Source organism: Bos indicus x Bos taurus, chromosome 12, assembly GCF_003369695.1.
Source record: "Bos indicus x Bos taurus breed Angus x Brahman F1 hybrid chromosome 12, Bos_hybrid_MaternalHap_v2.0, whole genome shotgun sequence".
NCBI lineage: Eukaryota > Metazoa > Chordata > Mammalia > Artiodactyla > Bovidae > Bos > Bos indicus x Bos taurus.
In genome coordinates this window covers 8,861,990-8,867,727 of record NC_040087.1, presented here as the reverse complement: position 1 = coordinate 8,867,727, position 5,738 = coordinate 8,861,990, and the positions used below count along the sequence as shown (strand labels likewise).

Genomic DNA, 5,738 nt, shown 5'->3' with positions numbered 1-5,738 from the left:
GGAGTCGCCAAGAGTGAGACATGACTGAGCAACTAAGCAAAGCACAAAAGCACGCATACAAATGTGAAATATACATGGCTATGCTACAGTATTCTTGAATGTGTTTCTATTGGTATGTTGTTTACTCATGCTTTACTTTCAATGATTGCATTTATAGTTACATTTTAACATTAGTCTATTTGATTTTTAACATTGATTTTAAAACTGCATGTACTTCATTATCCTTTCTTCCCAAAATTTCACCTGGTTTCTTAAAATCATTCATGAGACTCTTCATTTTTATGTGCTCTGAAGCAATTCAATAGCATTAAATTTTCTATTCTGGTTAATAGTGTTGCTGAATTACTTTGAGGAAGTTCCTGGGCCTGTGGCATTAGTTGAGGTGTGTGCGTTTTTAAATATATTTCACAGGAATTGGAATAGTTTTGACAAAAGTGTATTTTTCTTGAAATATTATTTCATTTGGCTTTTAATTCGAGGGGTTTCCCTGGTAGCTGAGCTGGTAAAGAATCTACTTGCAATGCAGGAGACCCTGATTTGATTCCCGGGTTCAAAAGATCCACTAGAGAAAGGATAGGCTGTCCATACCTTGTTAGAATGACATTATACAAAAATATTTCTAATCTCTAATTTTCCTATATATGTTTATTTATATATTAATTTTAATTCTTATTGTCTTGACTTGTGTTAAATATGTTAATTACTATAAAAGACGTTTTTAAAAAAAATTGTTCTAGTAAATTTTTCCTAATTAAATTCTATTTTTATTAACTTATTATTCTTATTTTATTTTGGCTCAAATTACAATTGTTTATCTATCCTTTAGAGCTAGAAATTTGAGAGGCGGAGCCATGGTGGACCCGTTTAGGGAGCGCACCGCCCGGCTGCTGATGGACTACCTGGAGTTCTGCGCCCGGGAGCCGGGCACTCCAGCTCCTGCGCCGTCCACGCCTGAGGCTGCCGTGCTGCGCCACGTGGCCGCACGTATCCAGGAAGCAAATCGAAATGTCTTGCCCCTATACCGCCGCTGCCGCAGGCACCGCGTCGAGCTGGTGGCCAGGATGGCTTAGAGGCTACTAGACGAAGACCCTGGCCCCAGCTGGGGCCGCGTGGCCTCACTCGTGACCTTCGCGGGGTCGCTGCTGGAGAGGCCGCCGCAGACTACCCGACGGCAGAAGAGAGACGACGACGGCGTTAGCAGGGACTGTCGGCTCCTGGTGGCCCTTCTGTGTGCTCAGTTCTGCGAAAGGCACCGCGCCTGGCTGATGGCTAACGGCGGCTGGGATGGATTTTGTCTCTTCTTCAGCCACTCATTCCAGCCATCTTGGGAAAGACAGCTGGTCTGGTTTTTCCTCTCATACTGGACAGCAATAATCATAATCTACTTCTGGATAAAATTATCGTGAGTTCTAAAATTCTTATTTCTACCTGCCTAACTCTGAGCAACCAAGCAAATTTGAAATGTGAAAGACCAAATCAGAGTAAACCACCTTCCGAGACATTTTTATCTGCATTCATGTAAGGTCGCAAAGAGTCGGACACGACTGAGCGACTGATCTGATCTGATGTAAGGAGTCCTACAGTGTTTCAGCCAGCGTTTTAACTCCTGACAACCCAATATATTGGGACAAAGGCCCAAGTGGCTCTTTTTAAAATGGGGGACACAGGGGTCGAAAGGCTTATTGCTCCAAAGAATTACAGAAGAAACTGCTTACCATTAACTACGAAATATGGTGCTATTTGCTACATTTGGATAAGAGTGGATATGCGTCTCTCATCTATCCATGATTTCATGTGCTACTGCTGAGTGATTTATCAAGGCAGTGTGTCTGGGGTGTAAAATGATACCACAAGTTCCCTGAGTCACAGTCTGACAAAGAATGTAATAGTAAATCTTTTTAAAGGAATCCTTTCTAAATTCTTCTTGGTTTCTAGAGTTAATGTATTGAAATTTATTAAATTTTATTTTTTTATTTCAATAAATTTTTAAATCTTAAAAAAAAATAGAGCTAGAAATTTGCAATATTTTAATTAACTTTTAATTTAAAGTTATGAATGTTTCTCTGAATATCTATAAGTGGCATGAAATAGTGGGTATATAAGTCTGTAATGTTTGTTTTTAATAATAATTGACAGAAACTCTGCTAAGTAATTATTTTAAAAACACAGTGGTTTTAGTTATGCATTTTGTGTAAAGGACTAAGGAAAGTTTTAGTTTTTGCTCTCAGTTCAGTTCCATTCAGTCACTCAGTCATGTGTGACTCTTTGTGACCCATGGACAGTAGCAAACCAAGTCTCCCTGTTCATCACCAAATCCCAGAGTTTACTCAAACTCATGCCCATCAAGTTGGTGATGCCATTCAACCATCTCATCCTCTGTCATCCCCTTCCCCCCTAACCTTGAATCTTTCTCAGCATTAGGATATTTGCCAATGAGTTAGTGCTTGACATCAGGTGGCCAAGTATTAGAGTTTCACCTTCAGCATCAGTCCTTCCAATGAATATTCAGGACAGATTTTCTTTAGGATTGACTGGTTGGATCTCCTTGCAGTCCAAAGAACTCTCAAGAGCCTTCTCTAACACCACAGTTCAAAAGCATCAATTCTTCAGTGCTCAGCTTTCTTTATAGTCCAGCTCTCACATCCATACATGACTACTGGAAAAACAATAGCCTTGACTAGATGAACTTCTGTTGACAAAGTAATGTCTCTGCTTTTCAATATGCTGTCTAGGTTGGTCATAACTTTCCTCCCAAGGATCAAGTGTCTTTTAATTTCATGGCTGCAGTCACCATTTGCAGTGATTTTGGAGAACCACAAAAATAAAGTCTGTCACTGTTTCCACTGGTTCCCCATCTATTTGCCATGAAGTGATAGGACTGGATGCTGTGATCTTTGTTTTCTGAATGTTGAGCTTAAGCCAACTTTTTCACTTTCCTCTTTCACTTTCATCAAGAGGCTTTTTAGTTCCTCTTCACTTTCTGCCATAAGAGTGGTGTCATCTGCATATCTGAGGTTACTGATATTTCGCCTGGCAATCTTGATTTCAGGTTGTGCTTCATCCAGCCCGGCGTTTCTCATGATGTACTCTGTATATAAGTTAAATAAGCAGGGTGACAACATACAGCCTTGACATACTTCTTTCCTGATTTGGAACCAGTTTGTTGTTCCATGTCCAGTTCTAACTGTTGCTTCTTGACCTGCATAGAGAATTTTCAGGAGACAGGTAAGGTAGTCTGGTATTCTCATCTCTTTAAGAACTTTCCAGTTTGTTATGATCCACACAGTCAAAGGCCTTGGCATAGTAAAAAAAGCAGAACTTGAGGTTTTTTTTCTGGAACTCTTTTGTTTTTTTGATGTTTCAAGGGATGTTTGGCACTTTGATCTCTGGCTTTTCTAAATCCAGCTTGAACATCTGGAAGTTCATGGTTCACATACTGTTGAAGCCTGGCTCGGAGAATTTTGAGCATTACTTTGCTAGTGTGTGGGATGGGTGAAATTGTGTGGTAGTTTGAGCATTCTTAGGCATTACCTTTTTTTAGGATTGGAATGAAAATTGATCTTTTCCTGTCCTGTGGCCACTGTTGAGTTTTTCAAATTTGCTGGCATATGACTGCAGCACTTTAACAGCATCATCTCTTAGGATTTTAAATACCTCAACTGGAATTCCATCACCTCCACTAGTTTTGTTCATGGTGATACTTCTTAAGTCCCCACTTGACTTCGCATTCCAGGATGTCTGGCTCTAGGTGAGTGATCGCACCATTGTGATTATCTGGGTCATGAAGATCTTTTTTGCATAGTTCTGTGTATTCTTGCCACCTCTTCTTAGTATCTTCTGTTTCTGTTAGGTCCATATTATTTCTGTCCTTTATTGTGCCTTTCTTTGCATGAAATGTTTCCTAGGTATCTCTAATTTTCTTGAAGAGATCTCTAGTCTTTCCCATTCTTTTGTTTTCCTCTATTTCTTTGCATAGATCACTGAGGAAGGCTTTCTTATCTCTCCTTGCTGTTCTTTGGAACTCTGCATTCAAATGGGTATTTCTTTCCTTTTCTCCTTTGCCTTTCACTTCTCTTCTTTTCACAGCTATTTGTAAGGCCTCCTCAGACAACCATTTTGCCTTTTTGTATTTCTTTTTCTTGGGGATGTTCTTGATCACTGCCTCCTATACATTGTCATGAACCTCCATCCATAGTTCTTCAAGCACTCTGTTTATCAGATCTATTCCTTTGAATCTATTTGTCACTTCCACTACGAACAAAACTAGTGGAGGTGATGGAATTCCAGTTGAGCTATTTCAAATCCTGAAACACGATGCTGTGAAAGTGCTGCACTCAATTTCCCAGCAAATTTGAAAAACTCAGCAGTGGCCACAGGACTGGAAAAGGTCAGTTTTCATTTCAATCCTAAAGAAAGGCAATGCCAAAGAATGTTCAAACTACCGCACAATAGCACTCATCTCACACGCTGGTAAAGTAATGTTCAAAATTCTCCAAGCCAGGCTTCAGCAATATGTGAACCGTGAACGTTCAAGCTGGCTTTAGAAAAGACAGAGGAACCAGAGATCAAATTACCAACATCCGCTGGATCATGGAAAAAGGAAGAGAGTTCCAGAAAAGCATCCATTTCTGCTTTATTGACTATGCCAAAGTCTTAGACTGTGTGGATCACAATAAACTGTGGAAAATTCTGAAAGAGATGGGAATACCAGACCATCTGACTTGCCTCTTGAGAAACCTCTATGCCGGTCAGGAGGCAACAGTTAGAACTGGATATGGAACAACAGACTGGTTCCAAATAGGAAAAGGAGTATGCCAAGGCTGTATATTTGCTCCTTCCTTGTTTAACTTCTATACAGAGTATACAATTTGAAATGCTGGACTGGGTGAAGCATGAGCTGGAGTCAAAATTGCCTGGAGGAATATCAATAACCTCAGATATGCAGATGAAACCACCCTTATGGCAGAAAGTGAAGAAGAACTAAAGAGCCTCTTGATGAAAGTGAAAGAGGAGAGTGAAAATATTGGCTTAAAGCTCAATATTCAGAAAACTAAGATCATGGCATCCGGTCCCATCACTTCATGGCAAATAGATGTGGAAACAGTGGCTGACTTTATTTTTCTGGGCTCCAAAATCACTGCATATGGTGATTGTAGCTATGAAATTAAATGACGTTTACTCCTTGGAAGGAAAGTTATGACCAACCTAGACAGCCTATTAAGAAGCAGAGAGATTACTTTGCCAACAAAAGTCCATCTAGTCAAGACTATGGTTTTTCCAGTGGTCATGTATGGATGTGAGAGTTGGACTATAAAGAATCTGAGTGCAGAAGAATTGATGCTTTTGAACTGTGGTGTTAGAGAAGACTCTTGAGATTCACTTGGACTGCAAGGAGATCCAACCAGTCCATCCTAAAGGAGATCAGTCCTGAGTGTCCATTGGAAGGGCTGATGTTGAATCTGAAACTCCAATACTTTGGCCACCTGATGAGAAGAGCTGACTCATTTGAAAAGACCCTGATGCTGGGAAAGATTGAAGGCAGGAGAAAGGGATGACAGTGGATAAGATGGTTGGATGGCATCACCGACTCCATGGACATGAATTTGGGTGGACTCCAGGAGTTGGTGATGGACAGGGAGGCCTGGCGTGCTGCAGTTCATGGGGTTACAAAGAGTTGGACACAGCTGAGCAACTGAACTGAACTGGGTGTGTAATTGTAAGGGATTTGATTCAAGTCA

General features: G+C 40.4%; 1 pseudogene; it reads left to right on the top strand.

The window, feature by feature from the left end:
- The first annotated feature begins 851 nt into the window (after positions 1-851).
- Positions 852-1,937, top strand: LOC113902091 (annotated as a pseudogene).
- Positions 1,938-5,738: the final 3,801 nt, after the last annotated feature.